Source organism: Peromyscus maniculatus, chromosome 15 (assembly GCF_049852395.1).
Source record: "Peromyscus maniculatus bairdii isolate BWxNUB_F1_BW_parent chromosome 15, HU_Pman_BW_mat_3.1, whole genome shotgun sequence".
Classification (NCBI taxonomy): domain Eukaryota; kingdom Metazoa; phylum Chordata; class Mammalia; order Rodentia; family Cricetidae; genus Peromyscus; species Peromyscus maniculatus.
Genome location: NC_134866.1, coordinates 35,276,508 through 35,296,610, shown reverse-complemented (window position 1 = coordinate 35,296,610; position 20,103 = coordinate 35,276,508). Strand labels below are relative to the sequence as shown.

The following is a 20,103-nucleotide window of genomic DNA, read 5'->3' as shown; positions in this document are numbered from 1 at the left end:
CACTGGAGCTACAGGCATGCATGTCTATGCCTTGTTTCTGACATGGATGCTGGCATCTGGACTCAAAAGGTTTCTCACACTTACAAAGAAAGCGGTCTTACCTACTGAACCATCTTTCCAGCCCTCAGTGTTTCTTTGTTAGGTTATTTGGAGGGGGGGGGGTATTTTGAATAGTCCTGGCATTCCACAAGCTTGTGTCAATCTATGTTCTCTTAGGAACAGTAGGCTGCTAATGTTATAGATTTATGTGCATGCTTCATAATGTGATTGATTGCAGTTATTTGAACAAATAATGAAGGTGGTGTAGAAAACCTCAATCTTCTAAAAACTTGAACTGTGAGGCAGAGTGAATAAGGATGAAAATTTCTTTAAAGAAAAACTAGTGTTATCTTGGTCATTTTGTCAGCAAATTGATCCTTAATGTTCATACTCATTTGAATTTCATAGAAAGTCTGATCAACTAGTCTTTGTACAGCTAATGCTTTAAAATGAAGAAATGGTATCTTAACCTAAAAGAGTTGTCCAGAACCACTCCAGATGAACCCAATGCAAGGCATTGTGAGCTAACATTTAGAAAAACTACAACATAGCTTAAACATGTGAGAAGTCAACTCAGCTATATTATTTGCGATGAAATTGATGACTACAAACCATTCAAGGAAGTTATGCCAGCTCAGGATGGCTGGAGACTGTAGACGAATTTTATATCCTCCTCTTTCCTTGCAGTTAGATTCAAAATGACTCCCCTAGAATCAGAATGACTCTCTCCACTTGGACGAGAATGTGACAATTATTCTTTCCAAGTGTGGGAGAGGGGCCTTGGAGAACACTCTGGAAACATCTGGAGAAAGAGGAGATGTGTGCATGGTCGAAGGACAGGACTTTGCAGCTACTTTATATATTCTATATAATAAGCATATGTTTAGGTTTTTATTTTAAAAAGGCAGATGGTAAAAGTACAAAACCTGGTTGTTGTTGTTGTTGTTGTTTTTTAAACATGTCACTGTGGTTAAAACTAATTATTGATGTCCTGTCTCCCTCCAGGATCTTTCTGTCTTCTGATTATTCTGGTTTCCATTCTTATCTATCAATATATCAGTCTGCCATTCTACCTCTCTTGCTATCAACCAACAGATGTTTGTGTGCCCCCTTTTTAGAAGTTTACTTTATGACATGAAGGAAAAAATGAGCCCATGTGTAACTTAGAGCTTTTTGCAAAGCCCCTCTGACTACCTCCAATCCTTTCTCTATCATTCCATTTCAGTTTCTGCTTTGGTCTTCACTACTCAGAACTGATTTAGTTCTAAAATTATTCTCTGTCTATTGTAACTGCAGTTCTTGCTTGATAATCATTTTTATATGTAATTTTACTGTTAAAATGATAGCCTTCCTTTTTGATTTGACAGAAAATAGGAAGTGCTATGGGGTGGCCTGTCTGTATGCTGTGAATATGTGTTGCTACAACTGGTTAATAAAGCTGCTGCCTTGGCCTATGACAAGACAGGTTAGAGCCAGGTGGGAAATCCAAATAAAGATACAGGGAGGGAGACACTGCAGGGCTTCCCTGGGGGGAGCAAGATGTAATGGAACACAGGTAAAGCCACGAGACACGTGGCAATACACAGATTAATAGAAATGGGTCAATTTAAGATGAAAGAGCTAGTTAGCAATAAGCCTGAGCCATAGACCAAACAGTTTGTAATTAATAATAAGCCTCTGTGTGTTATTTGGGACCAAGTGGCTGTGGAACCCAGGAAAACCTCCTGGCTACATCTGTCCTCCTCTTTTAGAGGAATTGCCCTCCAATTCCTCTACTCTGTCTACAACTTCCTCTCCTTCCTCCTCCTCATCTCAAATGATACCCAGGAGATAGTGGAATGAGAAACAAAGATGAGTGGTAGAGAAAAGGAAAGTCTGTGATAGAGCCATAGCTATTCTGTCCTTGTTTTCTATGTTCTATTTTGCCCATCATCATCATCACCATCATCATCGCCATCACCATCATCACCATTATCATCATTATCACCATCACCACCACCATCCTCATCCTCATCAATGTGTGATGTACATATGCTGAGGTGCAGGCACACATTCATCATGACATGCACATGGAGGTAAAAGCACACCTTGCAGCTGGTTCTCTGTTTCCACTGTGGGTTCCAGGGATGGACCTCAGGCTGTTAGTCTTCCATCACAAGCTTCCTTCCCCATTGAGGCACCTCATAGGTTCTTGCTTAACTTCTAATGAGCCTTTGACTCTTTTTATTAAAAAGACACAATGTGTGCTTAAATTATTAAGAATAAACAAAGAACATCTCTATCTTCAGACAAGTCACAATGTATTCAGAAGTACCTTTTTTTCTGCGGCTTCTGGATCCTCTCTCTGCTTCACTGGTCTCTGGCTCCAGGTATTATTGCACATCACTAGAACAGCATGAATTCTCATAACATGGGGTAGGAGTTGAAGTTTTCATTTTATTTTATTTATCTTTATTTTTTATTTTTTATTTTCTTAGTAATGGGACATGTAGCATTTAAAGTGTCAAAGGCTATAGTCATTATTTGCAAATACTCAGCTCCATTGTTAGGTGAACACATAATTTGTATTTGTGTACAATGAAAACTGAAGTTTAAATAATTTAAATGATCTGTACATATTCCCTTCATTTGGTATTCTCCAAACATTTGAACTTTTAAAAAATTAATTTGTAGGTAGAAACAAAGCAAAACAAACCAGCAAAAAAAATAGAAAAACCTCAGCAGTCTGTGATGCATATTTAGTTTTGAATTTTAGCAGTTTGTCGATCTGCTAATGTAAAGAAAAGCTCACTGCTAAGGACTTCCTGTGAGTGATATGGAGTTTCCTCTATTTTGACTAGAGTTGAGCTCACTCTCAAATGGGTATCTTTAAGCATAAGATGCCTTAAAACTTCTTTATATATACACACACACACACACACACACACACACACACACACACACACACACACACATATATACACACACACACACACACATATATATAAAATTATACAACACATGCTCTGTCTTCATGTGTACCAGATGAATTAGATCCCATTATAGATGATTATGAGCCATCATATAGTTGCTTGGAGTTGAACTTAGTACCTCTGGAAGAGTAGCCAATGCTCTTAACCACTCTCCAGCCTGGTCTTCAGACTCCTTAAGGCATCTAATTATCCAAACCATAAGTAAAGAGAAAGAGACAGCTCATCTTAAAAGGAATAAACATTCAAAAAGCCTCATTTTCAGGACCTTATCTACATATGACTATACCCTTCTCTGAGCGGCTGACCACAGATTATTTTTCCTCCTGTACAGATCTTCCGTTGTCTCATCTGGGAAGAAGCATGAACAACTCACTGTTAGAATGATGTTTCACTGTTCTATACTTGATAGCTAAATGGAGGATAACAGCAGGAATAGAGATAATCTTCTGAGATGAACAAAAGGATTTTGGCTTCTGGAGAGGCTTGCCACAGCCAGCCAAGAAAGCTGAGGGCCTCAGTCTAAAATGAAGCTAGGCTACTCAAAGTTTGACACCAACAACCCCTAGGATTTGTTTATAGAATGCCACTGATCTTCCTCCCTTCAGCCGAAACCGTCACCCACAGATGACAAAATGTCCAAAGTAGACTCCTCGCAGATGACAAAATGTCCAGAGTAGACTCCTCGCAGCATTCACTGGCCACATTCTGATTTTTCACCTGCAAGTGCTTTTGATTCCTTTGAAGACACAAGGAACCTTGACGAAGCATGAAAAGCAGGAGCCAGCTTCCTCTGAGCCTTTCACAAACATTGTCACTCCTTCTCAGAACAGGAGCCAACCAAGCCATGTACAAGCACCAAAATGACTGCGTCATTTGAACAGCAGAAAATTGAGCAGAGAAATTGAATTCTAAAGCCAAGGAACAAAGCCCAGAATCAAAGGCTCTTACGTAAAAATGAGTTCCATTCAATCTCGCCTTCTCATTTATCTTCTTTGTTGTTGTTAGGCTATGTTCCCAGCCTGATATGCATACTAGGACGTTTTCTGGAAGTCAGTTTGAAATCTAGAGGAAAAAGCAGCCATATAACTTGGAGATGTGGCTGTTTTCATGGAAATTGAAAGAAAATTTTTCTTTAAAAAAAAAATCCTATGGCAAGGACTAAAAACATTTGTGTTAGTACAAACAGTTCCCAATTTATAAATGGATTGTGGGCCAAAAGTTTGTTTTTAAGTCAGTTGCTTGTCATTTGGAAAATGTTTACTCCAAGGAACAGTTGTAGGTGGTGACTACAGACAGAGCCTGTCATGATGGATTGTGTAATGCAGACATTTGAGGCAGGGTCCCTCAGACCGAATTCTGCAGAAGCATGATGATAAATAACATTTTACACATAGAGCAGACGTGATGAATCTTCCTGGTATATTAGTGTGGGTACAAGATTTTGAGAAATAGCCTTTCTGAATTAAAATAAACATGCATAATTTGAGGTGAATATTAGGTATCTAAAACTCTTTTTCCCCCATTGAAAAATTTTTATTGATACCCCACCAGCTGCCCAAAGTGCTTCTGGCATTAAGCACCTTCCTCCTTGGCAATGCAGTCTTTCTTGAGTGGTCCCATGAATGCTTTCTTCTCCTCCATGGTCTGGAAATGACCATGGCCAAACTTGGAGGTGGTGTCAATGAATTTCAGGCCAGTCTTCTCCAGAGCATGGTCGTTTGGTCCGCACTAGCAAGGACTTGCAGAGAGTGAGTACTCGCTTCTCGGTTCCCAGCACACAGCCTTGGAGCATGACGAAGTCATTGGTCACCTCACCATAATGGACAAAACTACCCAGTGGGTTGATGTTGTCAGACTGGTCGTAGTCTGTAGGCGCATTATTCTTGATCAGCTTACCATTCTTGATGAGGTAGCCTTGACCAATCTTGTAAATCTTTTGGTTAATCTCTGTTCGATGATGGTAGCCTTTCTGCCCAGCAAGAGCCACAGTGAAGGCCACACAGGCAGGGTGCCAGCTTCCAATACAGGCAACCTTGCGCAACCCTCGATGGGTCTTGCAGGGCAGTTTCTTTGTATGCCAACGACTGGTCACCCCTTTGTAGCCTTTACCTTTTGTCACCCCGATGACATCAATCATATCATGTCCAAACACCTGGTTCACAGGAACCTGCTGCTCCAGTTTCTCCCGGGCCCAGTCCAGCTTCCCAGCTACAGTGCCCCCATTAGCCTGGATCTCCATCAAGTGTGCCTTCTTCTGGTGCAGAGGAAGCAGACACATCTGAGTGTGGGCAATTATGCGGATGACTTGGCAGTACTTCTTCATGCTGCTGAAGTCCTTCTCCAGTGGTTTCTTGCCCACGTCATCCTGCCATTTCTTACAGTATTTGATGAAGGCCTTCTTCTTCGATTTGTGCCAGTTCTTGCAGAGACGCCTTTTACACTCATCACTGATGTGCTCTGCGAATACTGTCTTGAAGGTCTGGAGGCCTCGTGGTGTTTCAACATATCCTACAATGCCCACAACTTCCATGGGTGCTGTTTCCACAATGGTTACAGTCTCCACAACATCTTTCTTGTTCATGTTTCTAGTCTGTCAACTTCCGGGACGATATGAGTCATGCCAGCCTTGTAACCTAGAAAGGCTATGAGATGAACAAGCTTGGAAGGGTCATCCTTGGGGAAGCTCTTCACTTTCCCATGATGCCAGCTGCCGCGCTTCCGAGGCAAGAAGCCCAAGGACCCATGCCGGGAAGCAGAGAATTTCCTGTGAGACATTTCGCTGTCACACGCCCCCGATAGAGGCTGAAATTTCCAAGATAAAGTATAAAACAGCAAAAGTATCTTGTACATAGAGGTCGAAGTTCCTAGACACTGTTGATTTCTACTCTGTCCTCTCAGGAAATTGAATGGAGGTTGGTGAAAAGCAGGACCATGCAGTATTAGAGGTCCCTGTTTATCTGTAGTCTATCACTTTCTTGAAGGAGACCCCATTGGACCCCATTAGTCCTAGATACTTAGTCAATTACTATTTTGTTGGGTTACAGAGGCAGATGGAACCCAAAGGTTTGTGATAACTATATATAAAGGGCTATCATATGAATGGAACAGGACATTAATGGTAAAACAGATTAAATTTGAATAAGCAGTGTAGGTCAGTTTACAGTATTTTAACTATTGAGAGAGGGGGGAAGATCCATGATAGAAATGAGTTGTGAAAAACACAGTATGCGCATGACATTCCAGTCCTTCCCCTAAAATATCTTTCTATTAATTAACAGGATGAATGATCTCTGAATATTGTTTTCACACCTGCCACAAGGATAAGAATAACTGACCAAAGTTGGAAGCGGTTGAGGATCAACGTCTTACAAAGGCCTTCCTGGGGATGTTTTCATGTCTGTGTCTGACAGCTAAAAGAAGCAGGCTCAATTGTCTCCCAGCTCTACTGTGTCTATGAGAGCTCAGGGTGGGACTGGGCTCTGCAGGTAGACATTTTCAATAACTTGCTATGTTGGAGTCTTGTTCCAAGGTGGTATATTTGAAATCCCCATCTTCCTCCTCAAGCCATTGGCTGGCAAAGATCATGTCCTGCTGAGCAGGGTTGGTGTAGCACACAGCAAGCACTATGTATAACTCTCCAGGCCATTCATGAACAGAAAGTGATTATTATTTAAGTGTGGCAGGTATTAATCACATTGACAGTAAAATTAATGCTATTGGACTTCTTTCTGCTTTGGTGGGGGTGCGCTTCTTGTGTAAAAAGGAATGGTTGCTGGAAGAAGAGCTATTTAAGGAGAAAACCACAGGACTGAGGGTTACAATAGCAAATGTGAACTTACTTAACTGCATCGTTGGTGAGGACCAGCTGTGCTTGCCTGTTGATACTATGAGAATTAACTAAATTATGCATGTCTATACTCACGTGTACACATACATGCATACATATTCAATGAGATTTTCTGACGAACGTCTTTAATCCTAGCACTTGGTAGGTAGAGCTCTGTCTGGTTCTCTGTGAGTTCAAAACTACCCTGAACTACATGGTCAAGGAGAAAAACAGAGCCAGGCAGTGGTGGCACACACCTTTAATCCTGGTACTTGGGAGTTACATGCCTTTAATCCCAGCACTAGGAAGGTTGAGACAGGAAGTGAAATGGCTGGGCAGAGAAAGGAATATAAGGCGAGAGGAGACAGGAATTCAGCCCTTTTGGCTGAGAATTCTGAGACATTCAGTCCAAGGAGTCATGGAGAAATAATCTCACCTTCCTTTTGGCCTGAGAATTCAGTAGTGGTGAGAAGTTTCTCTAGTGGCTTTTTCCTTTGTCTCTCTGATCTTTCAGCATTTACCCTGATATCTGGTTCCAGGTTTTTATTGTAAGACCAATTCAGATTCATTTAACACTTCTCATTGTGTTTTTTTCCATTGGATAATGGTCAAAACTAGAAAAATAGCATTGGTATAATAACATAACTAGGCTATAGGTCATTTCCCTGCTTTTCCAATTTTCCAACTTAGGGCCTTTTCTAGGATATAATTAGAATCTGTTTGTTGCAATGTGTCCCTGGTCTCTAATCTTCCATAATATCTACATTGTTTTTCTGGCCTTTCATGACTGAGAAATACTGGTGTGTTACCACTCTAGTTGGTGGCATGAACCTAGGAAAGCGGGGCCTAAAAATGAGGCAGACTAAAGTGTCATGCAATAGCCAACTTTACTCAGAGCATCAGGCGGTTTATAGTCTGAGGGTCAAGGAAAGTCACCTGAGGAAAGGGTACAATCACCAGGACAGGCTGCATGTGACAAAAACATGTTTTTTCCTAAAGGCACATGAATAACAGCAGCTGAAGTAAACCTCACTCCTGTCTGCTACACCTGGGAGGAGTGTGAAAACACATCCCAGGAATTCTGTGTTTTGGAGAGATTGAGGTCGGAAGACTTGTTTTCTTGGTTTTCTCGCACTCAGAATTCTTACATGATTTCATCCTTAGTCTGTGTTCTGACATTGGTGAGTACTGTTGTCTATGGCTTCTCTGTAAGCTAATGCATTTGGGTAGGAATACTGTAGAAATGTGACATTGCATCATGTTGAGGATGTCTTATGTTAGTATGCTTATTAATTTGTTTATCTAAGTATGAACTTTTTAAAGAAAAATTTCCTATTCTACAGTTTATAGTATCATTGTTACCTGCTGGAATAGGTTATCTTTTCCTCATGCATTCTGATCTACTCAAAGGCAAAATTGTTTAGGAAAAAAATCTTTTCAAGATGATAAATTTTAATCATGTGTTTAAATAAACCATTCAGAGAGAAGAGAAGCTGGAAGGCATTGGAGATCTTGGTATTACATTATTCTAGAGACATTTATCCCAAGCAAGTAATTCAAAGGTACCCTGTGAGTGCCTGGAGACGAGTCTAGATTCCAGGGAAAGTAGAATATATTTATACTGGGAACAAAGCAAAACAGAAGCCACAGGCAATGAGTGGTTAGAATTTCACCTAAGATGTGTAAGCAGAACGTCTTTGCTTCTGTCAAAATCAAATCCTCCTTCTGTGTATTCCAGACTTACTAGGGAAAAGGACAGAACACAGAAGCTGTAAGCACAAGAGGAATGTCCTCCTGTGTACCATTTCAGAATCACTTTTCTGAGAAGAACCAAAACTAAATAGTTGTAAAATCTCCCGAACGTTAATCCTCTCCCCTGGGTGAGCTGTTTTTCATGTCTAGAAATGTTCTTCCTTTCCCAGAATTCCTATGGCTGGTTTGTACCCTGCTTAAAGCATTACCACATCTCTCCTGTGTTGTAACTCACTGCATGTGTCTAGTCTTCAAAGCCTTCCCTGCTCAGCTACGACTATTTTATCTGTTGTTGTTATACTTGTTTTTTTCAGGCTTGGTAATAATACTATGAATTTCCGGGGCCCATACTCTCTAGACACATGCTAATCTGCTGATAGGATTTCAAGATCTGATGTCTCAGATTTATCTCAAAACCATCCCAGATAAGGGTTGCTGATGTAGAAACCTGAAACACCACACTTCATTTCAGTTTGTGTTATGAAACAATAGTGATTAAAAACTATATTTTAGTGGCATAGAAATAAAGACAGAGAGGCACATAGCACAGCACAGCATGGGAGGGGAGCCAAGAAATGCCACCAATAAATATGGTCAGTTTTCAACTTTTCCACTAAGTTCCTAAAACAGAAAAAGAGAAAATGATAGTTTCTTCAACAAATGGTGCAGGGAGTCCATAATGAAATCAAGAAACTAAAGATTTATACTATACAGAAAAGTTGATTCCAAGTCTTATTAGCCTTAAATATAAGACTGGAAACTGCACAATCCTCCAGAGCAAACGAGAGGAAGGTCTCTCGATATTGGCATTGGCAAGGATCTCACCTAAAGCACAGACAACAAAAAATAAGAATAAACAAGAGTAACTAAATCAAATCAAGACACTTCTGCGTGGCAAGTGGCATACTCAGTTAAAAGAAAGGGTGGCTGATATAGTGGGACGAAAGACCTGCATCAGAGCTTTGGAGCACAGATCATGAACACCCTCCTGGTGGAATCTCAGGGAACAGACATTTGTAACTTTAAAGTGTTGTTTATGGATTACTCTTTTTCTAGATCATGCCTTCAAAGCCACAAGGTTTCCCAAAAGATGTCAAAAGAAAAATTCGTTTCTAATAATACTCTAAGTACCCAAATAATGAGTTGACATTGATATGTGTGGTAGTGTGAAAAAAAATATGGCCCTCATACCATGTTGGTGTCTGAGAGCCATGATACCACCAGGGCCATAGTGATCTGAGTGGCCTTCACTTGGGCCCAGGTGTCACTGGGGACCATGGTGACATCTGGGCCCAAGCTGCTGCCAAGGGCCATGTCTGGGTCCGTGGTCCTGCTGCAGCTGGGGTCTGTGTTGATGTCTATTGCCTGGTTACTCCTGGGGGCCATGAGAACCATGCATGTTGAAATCTGAAGGCCCTGCCGGGCCAGCCTCACCCTTAGCTGGTCCTGGGAGATCAGACCCTGCTTCTTCCTAACTGTTGCAATGGCAGAGCTAGCCCCACCTCATACAGGAGAGCTGACCCCATCCCTCACTCACCAAAGCATGGGAGAGCTGACCCAGATGGTGTGGGCATAGGAGAGTGGGATCTGCCCCGGCCTGAGAGAGCCAATCCCAGTGGAGGCTCGGACCTACCAACTCAGCTACCACCCTGGCCCACATCCAGTGCTTTGAGTTTGGCCCACCTCAACATCTACCCCATCTATGGCCTGCTGGAGCATGTGAAAGGACTGGTCCTGTGGAACCATAGCCACAAGATCTCCATGACTGGGGCAGCAGCAGGATATCAGAGAGGAGTTTCAGTGAGGATCTAGTATTGATGGTATACCAGAAGCCAGAACATTGCAAGTAAAGCTGTTTGGACAAAAGTGTATGCTGTGTGTGACATACCCACAGCTCCCAATGCCTCTAAGGTGAATGAAGATGTAATGGAGAGGCAGGAAAGACTGAAGAGCAAAGTGTTTTCAGGGAGTGGCACTGCTTGAGAAGAACAAGGAGGTGTGGCTTTATTGGAGGAAATGGGTCACTGGGGGTGGGCTTAGAGGTTTCAAAAGTCCATGCCAGGCCCGGTGTCTGTCTGTCTGTCTGTCTGTCTGTCTGTCTCTCTCTCTCTCTCTCTCTCTCTCTCTCTCTCTCTCTCTCCCTGCTTCCTGAGGATCTGGAACTCTGTAGAACACTCAGCTACTTCTCCAACATGCTCCCCACCATGATGACAATGAACTAAACCTCTGAAACTGTAAGCAAGCTCCATTTAAATGCTTTCTCTTTTAAGAGTTTCCTTGGTCATGGTCTCTTCCCAACAATAGAACACTGACTAAGACAATATGATATTTTAAACTAATCAACAGGCCTTATTAATACTTTGTCCACTGACCTGCTACAGTTATCTGTGTGATTCAGTATTCATTCCAGGGCACAATGTTTCATTTAATTTTTATTTTTTTCTATAGTCTTTTTGACATAGAGAAGAGTTCCTTTGTCTTTATGTTTCAGGTTCTTGACACATTTGAACAGTACTGGTCAATTGTTTTATAGAATATTCCTTAATTTGGGTTTGTTTAGTAGTTTCTTTACAGTTCAAATCAGGGGTGCATTTTAAAATAAGATTTCATGAAAGGATAGCTTGTCCTGGCCAGTGCATCATATCAAGAGGTACACGATCTTAATACAATACTATGTGACAAAGCAAACTTAGGTCACTTGATGTCTTCTCCCAGAAGATGTCATTGTTTTCTCTTTTATATTGGTGAGGAACTCAAAGAGATGTATATATATATGCTTCTTATTATTATATTTCCCCACTGCTTTCATATCCATTGGTGATTCCTGTTGGCAACCATTATTATCACACAATAGACCTCCTTTCCATTATCTGTATACATTTATTACTTGGGATTTTGTTGTAACGAATTGTTCCTAGACCCCCAATTTTTAAAAAGTACTTATTTATATTAATATGGACACATGGCATTTTATATTGTTCCCTAAATCATCATTAATATTTTCATCCAATCATCCCAGGTTTGCTTACTGAAAGCTCCTTCAAGTTGACTCTTGTACTTATTTGATATATCCCAAAATTTCCAGACCACTTTCATATATTCCTAGAAGCTATAAAAACATTATGTCTCAGTTTTACCCTATATTAAAATTGTTTTAGATATGATTCAGACATTAATCTACTTTTTAAAAGTTTCCAGATGGCTCTCACATGTAACTTAGTTTGAAAGGCAGACTTTCTGGATATTTTCATCTATGAATTTACTAGACATCCAAAGGAAATTGATCTATAGCTTTATATATAAAGTTCCATTTTCTTGTGTATATATGTGCATATGTATGCCTGAAGAGGAAGGATGATTATGTTAAAACAGGTCAAGAGTGCTAAGTAAGAAAAATCAAGGCCAAGTGTGAACTGAATTATTCAATTTTACACATTTATCTGTGATTCATGTAGAATTAGGACGATCCATGTGCACAGTAAATTTTCAAATAGCAAAGACTGCTGTGGATATCACTCTATATAAATAAAACACTGATGGCCAGTTGCCAGGCAGGAAGTAGGTGGGACAAGGAGAGAGGAGAATTCTGGGAAGCGGAAGGCTGAGGGGAGAGACACTGCAGCCACGGGGAGGAGAGGCAACCTGTAAAGACACCGGTAAGCCACCAGCCACGTGGCAAGGTATAGATTTATAAAAATGGGTTAATTTAAGATAAAAGAACAGTTAGCAGAAAGCCTGCCACGGCCATACAGTTTATAAGTGATATAAGCGTCTGAGTGATTATTTTATAAGTGGATTGTGGGACTGCGGGGCTTGGGGAACCTGGAGAGAAGCCCTCCAGCAACAAATGGCGCCCAACGGCTCGAGTTTCTACCTTAAACCTGAGAATATTTAATAACCAATTCTAAACAGAGCCAAAAACAGGTTCCTGCTTCTTGTCTCATACGGGCAGCTAGACGCTGCAAAACGCAGGTTTGAACACTGGCGGGTTCCTGGCGTGTGCGTTTGACCCGCAGTATGGCGGGAATGAGGCGTCTGCCAGCGGCACATTACGCTGTGTAGTAGATTTATTCTTTACTAGTATTAAAAAAAAAAAAAAGGGTTTCTGGGCTACATGCTGCTTTGATAAAAGCGTAGACCTACTATTTCTGAGACTTGATGATTCCCAGAGCTGGCAGAAAACGTACCACCGCCATGTTGGGAAGCTAAAGTGGGTGGAGCCAGCAGTCACAGCGCAGTTTCAGTCTTAGAATGGTACAGTTTAAAGCAATAGGCTCAAGGCTCAAGGTAATATAAAAAATAAGCCACGTAACGATGGCTACCACACAGAGAATCTGGATTATGTTGTCTTTGATATTTGTAACTGAAGAAAAACATTTGATTACAAAAGCTGTTGAGTTATGCCAAAATGTATATTTTAAAGGTACCTTGACTTCAAAATTTGGATTTAAGGATATGTTGCTTTGGAAAAGAGGTTCTGCTTTTGTTTCCACAGAAAGCCAGAGGCTATGGATTTGTTCCAGATTAAGATACATCAGGTTTCAACAGCCAAGACCCCCTGAAAGGTCTCCGATGACACCATGGCCCAGATGATCCAACATCCAGAGCGGTTTCAAGGCAACTGGTTCACACAATACAGCCTCAAGGACTACCCCATAGGCCTAAAATTTTCTTTGCGTCCCCATAAGATACAGCGCCCCCCTCCAGCAGGAAGTAGTAAGAGATGCTACGCCCAAATTCCCAAATATACCAAGCTGGCTTTAGAGGTGGAATTGGCTCACTCCCCCTCTAAACCCAGACATATTGCTTTAAAAAAAATGGTTAAGAGATTCTTGTGTCCCAAATCAGAAGAGCCCTCTGGTGTGGGACAGAGAAAAACCAATATTTTTATTTAAAACAGGTTGATTATAAATGTGATCTCTTTCTAAAAAAGAAAAAGGGGATATGATTAGATATATAGGAGGATATATAGTATATAGAGATGATAAGATAAAAGGGTAGATTAATGAACCTACTTTTAAAGAACAACTTGTTTAAAATGTTTTACATTGGTATAGATTTTATTTTATGTTTAAAATGTTTTGCATTGGTATGGATTTTGGTTTGTTGATACAGGCTTGAAGTTAATTTTGTTGTACTGTATATATATATATGTTTCTATTCTTGTTTGAGGTATTGTGTTTGTGTAACTCATTTAAAATTGTAATGGATAATTAAAAATAGATTAATAATTAGTCATCTATGATAATCATATTTGTAGCCATGTTAGTTAAGTCTTCTAGGTATACATAGATATATTTCAGATAGATAGGTAATCTTCAAACACTTCATAGACCTAGAGAATATGGCATTTAAATAACTTAGAATTCTGTTGACATGAGACACAATTGCTCCTGGCTGCACCAATTGATCCCGAGAAAATGTTGGGCTTCTAAGACATTTCCATTTGGAAGTTTGTCTTTTTGGCACAAAATGGCCTACTGGGCAAAGAACTGCCCTTGCCTTGACGGCTAACAGTATGAATGCAATGCTGTCCTTTCTGGACAAGCGGGACACAAGGAAAGCGACCACTGTACTCTGCCAAGACAGGGTAAGATGGTCTTTCAAAATTCCTGCTTCTAAAAATGGTCTGTCATATACTCTAGGCCTGTAGCCAATTTAAATGCACCAACAATGCTGAAAAACATTATTAGGTGACTGTCCAGGCTGCCAGCCGTCTTGGTCTACTCTTGCAAGATTCCCGAAAGTTGCTTGCATCCGTCTACCATTTCTCAGGTACCATTATGTTCCTTCTCAGGTCTTTGATGTGGTTGAAGACTAGATAGTCGTAATTTCCTCAGTTATGATAAAAGATAAGATAGCTATAAAACCTTAAACTCACAAATATAAGATAGATAGGACATCTTCTTTAATATTGTAACTATAATTCTTGCTCGGTAATGGTTTTGTTATATGTAATTTTACCATGTTAAAGTTAAAACCTTCCTTTTTAAAAAAAGAAGAAAGGGGAAGTGCTGTGGATATCACTCTATATAAATAAAACACTGATGGCCAGTTGCCAGGCAGGAAGTAGGTGGGACAAGGAGAGAGGAGAATTCTGGGAAGCGGAAGGCTGAGGGGAGAGACACTGCAGCCACGGGGAGGAGAGGCAACCTGTAAAGACACCGGTAAGCCACCAGCCACGTGGCAAGGTATAGATTTATAAAAATGGGTTAATTTAAGATAAAAGAACAGTTAGCAGAAAGCCTGCCACGGCCATACAGTTTATAAGTGATATAAGCGTCTGAGTGATTATTTTATAAGTGGATTGTGGGACTGCGGGGCTTGGGGAACCTGGAGAGAAGCCCTCCAGCAACAAAAGACTTCATAATCTTGATGATTATTTGCTTCTTTAGAAGCACTGGTCCATATGCACTCTTGAAAAGCTGTTGGGTGTAGGTTCTGTTCAGCCTGTGGTTACCTAGTCCAATGTAGTCTTCACTCTTATTGTACAAACAGCAGCCAAACTTTTAGCCTTTGTTTTTGGGGTAGTGTGAATGTAATTGGTCCCCATAAACTCATAGGGAGTGGCACTATTAGGAGGTGTGGCTTTGTTGGAGTAGGTATGGCCTTGCTGGAGGAAATGTTTCACTATGGGGGTGGGCTTTGAGCTCTTTTATATGCTCAAGCCATGCCCAGTGTCTAAGACTACTTCCGGTTGCCTGAGGGTCAAGATGTAGGACTCTCAGCTCCTTCTCCAGCAGCATGTCTGCCTGCATGATGCCATGTCCCTCCATTGATGATAATGGACTAAACTTCTGAAACTGTAAGCCACCCCAATTAAATGTTTTTCCATTATAAGAGTTGCCATGGTCATGGTGTCTCTTTACAACAATAGAAACTCTAAGACAGTCTTTACAGATGCAATTAAGTAAAAAGAATTAGATTGTTTGTTTTCTATTAACTCACATTTAAAGTTATTATTTTAATGACACATGATATAAAACACATAAAAGTGTATAACCTGTATATGTACTACTTTAAAAATATTTCTGAAATGAACTCCTATGTTAAGAAATAGAACTTTTATGGTGTCCAATAAGTCCCTAGTGATTCCTTTACTATTAACAATTTGCTTTTTCTCCTTGGGGGTAACAGCTACCATTACTTTTATTACAAGAACTCCTGCCGGGCAGTGGTGGTGCACGTCTTTAATCCCAGCACTCGGGAGACAGAGGAGGCCAGCCTGGGCTACAGAGCAAGATCCAGGAAAGGTGTAAAGCTACACAGAGAAACTCTGTCTCGAAAAACCAAAAAAAAAAAAAAAAAAAAAAGAATTCCCTTACTGTTTAATATATTTCTAAACAGTAAGTTTTGACTGTTCCTGTATGTTATGAAAATTTAATTGTGCTATATACATTTTATTCCTACTTTTCCTTGAATATATTTGAGACACTCATTTTATTTGTTTTGTTTTGTTTTTTGTTTTTTTTCGAGACAGGGTTTCTTTGTGTAGCTTTGCGCCTTTCCTGGAACTCACTTGGTAGACCAGGCTGGCCTCGAACTCACAGAGATCCGCCTGCCTCTGCCTCCCGAGTGCTGGGATTAAAGGCGTGCGCCACCACCGCCCGGCGAGACACTCATTTTAATGTGAATCTCTGTCATCTGTTTGCAATGTTGCATAGTGTGCCACTGCATGACTATAATACACTATGTCCAATCTATTGATTTTAGCTTTATGCAATTATAAAACAAGTAGTGTAGATATTGTACCAGCCTCCCAGTCCACATGTGCCTCTGTTGCTGTGACTACAGATATAGGTGTGGGTTTGGTTGTGCAACAGGGCAAAATTTAAACACTCATTCAGTAAGATCACAGTGTTCCCAGCCCCACCACTGCAGTACCAAAGTTTCTGATGCTTTATGTGTCTGACAATCTTTGATCATTGCTGACTTTCAGATTTTAATAACTTTCACAGTTTTGTTTTGTTTTCATTTCCTAGCGTATGTGGTTGATATTAGACTTTCAAAATATATTTTTGGCTCTCCATATATTTTATTTCATAAAGTATCTCTGGTAGACTTCTGCTCATATAAAAGCATTGATCTTACTGTCCTTTTATGGCAGATGTATCTGTCTTTAGACTTTCTTAATATATTACTATTCCTTATTGATTACATTGCTAGAAATAGTTACCTCCTTTTATATGATTTATATTTTTATTTTTTAATGTTATTTTATGAACAAAAGTCTTAATTTTTTAATAGTAGCCAACTTTCATCACTATTTCTTCTTGGTTGGAAGTTTTTAGTCTGTTTATGAAATCTGTCTGTACCAAGGGGACATGAAGATATATTTTTACATTCTTTCTTTAAAGCATAGTTTTGTCTTATGAACTTGAGCCTTTAGGGATTGGGTGTTAGGGTACTTGCTTAACATGTACATGACCCTATGTTCTATCCCTTGCACCACAAAAAAGCAAATAATAATTAAAAATACAATAAAATAGACCTCAAGTAAATTTGTGATTGATTTTGTGTTTGGTGTGAAATAAGGATTGAATTGAATTTTTTTTAAACTTATTGTTAGCTATTTTGTGATCATTTAAGTGTTTTCAGTAAAAAGATCAGCAGCTGCAGTTGATAGTTTCTGTTTGTGAGAAAGATGGAAGAATGAGTAGAATTACGTGAAATTTTGGGACAATCGAACAATCAAAAGCTCATTAATTATATATTCTAGATATACTTGGTAAGTGATATCATATAATATATGTTTGGGGATTTACATTCTTTCCATTGCAATTGAAAACAGAAAAAAATGATAAATAACACATTGAACCAATTTCTTTTCAGAACTGTTATCTAATTTAAGGTCTTCTGAGATTCAATTTTTTTAGTGTTTTGATTTGAGTTAGGAATGGTAGACTTCCAGGGCACAGAATTTTTAGCTAGTTTATTATTTTAGTCATAAATATTATTTTCTCGTTTTGGCATGATGTTAGAGTTTGTATATACAATGGTTAGAAAATGAAATAAATAAGAGAATAAACATATTCTACAAAATTACTCCTCTCCTCTTATTACTTTACAGATTTTATTAAATTTACATTGTATGTAAATAACTTGTGCTCTTGAGATCCTGTGTAAAAATAGGAATCGAGTTTTCTCCTTTCATAAAGGAAGATCATTATGTTTGAAATGTTCCATCTTCAGCCTTAAAGAACAAAGATGTTTGTAGGCTACCATTAAAAGATGAAAGGCTTAGGCTATAGCTTCATGATAAAATGTTTCTCTTTCAGAAGAACAGAAGGAAGCTCAGGACTCCTTACACCAAGTCTAAACAACTTCTAGGAGTATATAATATTTCTTAGGAAGTGTTCTTCAGAGGATTTCTAAAATACTGAAGATATCAAGAAAATGGTGGAGGAAAAGGAAACAGGTAAGTTCAAAGAATAAAATAATGAGCACACATGGACACACACACACACACACACACACACACACGCACATACACACACACACACACATACACACACCAGCATTTGGAGGAGGAGGAGGAGGAGGAGGAGGAGGAGGAGGAGGAGGAGGAGGAGGAGGAGGAGGAGGAAAATTAAGAAAGAAGTGGGGGGAATGGGGAAGAAAAGGGAGTCCAGAAATGATTAGGGCACTGGAAGAGAGGCCTTTTTTCTTATAAAAAGCAACAAGTTACAGCGCCTCCCTTTCTCTGCCTTGTTCAGTCCCATCCTGGAAACACAGAGATATTTGCCAGGATAGCTTAAGCTGTATCTCTTGGACCACTCATCTGTTGAGTCTCTGAAGCATCTCACTGGAGTGTTCTACTCTTCATGGTAATAAAATTATAAACATTCGGATTTGTAAGTCTTTGGTTATTTCTGAACTAGTTCTAAAATTGATCTATTCAGCTAAAATAAAAACTGCCTTTTTAAAACATTCCTTAGTTAAAATCATCTCTTTCGTTTTATTTTTTTATTATTAAATTTTAAAAAAATATATATTTTATGGCCAGGTGGTGGTGATGCATGTCTTTAATTCTAGCATTCAGGAGGCAGAGGCAGGTGGATCTCTGTGAGTTCAAGGCTAGCCTGGTCTACAGAGTGAGTTCCAGAATAGCCAGGACTGTTTCACAAAGAAAAGCTGTTTTGAAAAACCAAAAAAAAAAAAAAAAAAAAAAGAAAGAAAAGAAAAGAAAAAGAAATTATTTACATATCAACCACAGTTTCTCCTCCCTCCTCTACCCCTGTCCCCTCCCCCCACTTCCTTTCTGTCCACCCCCATCTACTCTTCAGAAAGGGAAAGGCCTCTCACACAAGTCAACAAAGCATGGCATATCAAGTTGAGGCAGGCCAAGCCCCTCCCACTGTATCAGGGCTGAGCAAGGCATCCCACCAAAGGGCATAGATTCCAAAAAGCCAGTTTATGCACCAGGGACAGATCTTGGTCTCACTGCTAGGAGCCTGACAAACAGACCAAGCTATACAACTGTCACCCACATGCAGAGGGCCTAGGGCAGTCCCCTGGAAGCTCCCTAGCAGTCAATGTAGAGTCCATGAGCTCCCAGGAGCTCAGGTCAGATGTCTCTGTGGGTTTCCCTTCAGGATCTTGACCACCCTTGCTTATATAATCCCTCCTTCCTCTCTTCAACTGGATCCCTAGAGCTCAGCCCAGTGCTTGGCTGTGAATCTCTGTATCTGCTTCCATCAGTTATTGGATAAAGGTTCCATGATGACAGTTAGGGTAGTCACCAATCTGATTACAGGAGAAGGCCAGTTCAGGCACCTAAGGAGTCTTAGCTGGAGTCATCTTTGTGGATACCTGGGAGTTTCCTTGGCACCAGGTTTCTCCCTAATCCCATAATGGCCCTCTTTCATTGCTCTCCCTCTCTGTCTCTCCCCCAACTAGACCATCCCTATCCCTCATATTCCAATCTCCATCCCTTTTCCCTTTCCCTCTGCCTCCAGTTTACCCAGGAGATCTCATCTATTTCCCCTTCCCAGGGCAATCCATGTGTTCCTCTTAGGGTCCTTCTTGTTACCCAGTTTCTCTAGGGCTATGGATTGTAGCCTGGTTATCCTTTGCTTTACATCTACTATCCACTTATGAGTGAGTACATACTGTGTTTGTCTTTCTGGGTCTGGGCTGAAATCAATAAAATAGAAACAAAGAGAACAGTACAAAGAATCAATGAAACAAAGAGTTGATTCTTTGAGAAAATCAGCAAGATAGACAAATCCTTATCCAAACTAAGCAAAAAGCAGAGAGAGAATATCCAAATTAACAAAATCAGAAATGAAAAGGGAGACATAATAACAGACACTGAGGAAATTCAGAGAATCATTAGGTCATACTTCAAAAAACTGTACTCCACAAAATTGGAAATTCTAAAAAAAAAAAATGAGCAATTTTCTGGATAGGTACCACATACCAAAATTAAATCAAGATCAGATAAGCAATTTAAGTAGACCTATTATCCCTATGAAAATAGAAGCAGTCATTAGAAGTCTCCCAACCAAAAAC

General features: G+C 39.9%; 1 long non-coding RNA gene and 1 pseudogene across 1 annotated transcript in view; one reads left to right on the top strand and one right to left on the bottom strand.

Moving 5' to 3' along the window:
* LOC121822741 (uncharacterized) overlaps positions 1–18,440 on the top strand; it is a 33,703-nt gene extending 15,263 nt beyond the window's left edge. Inside the window, exons 3-6 of the long non-coding RNA XR_013044724.1 lie at positions 6,290–6,496; positions 7,837–8,018; positions 17,868–18,007; positions 18,306–18,440. This is a non-coding gene — a long non-coding RNA (uncharacterized LOC121822741). The remainder of the gene's footprint in view (positions 1–6,289; positions 6,497–7,836; positions 8,019–17,867; positions 18,008–18,305) is intronic.
* Positions 4,535–5,786, bottom strand: LOC102908630 (large ribosomal subunit protein uL3 pseudogene; annotated as a pseudogene).
* Positions 18,441–20,103: the final 1,663 nt, after the last annotated feature.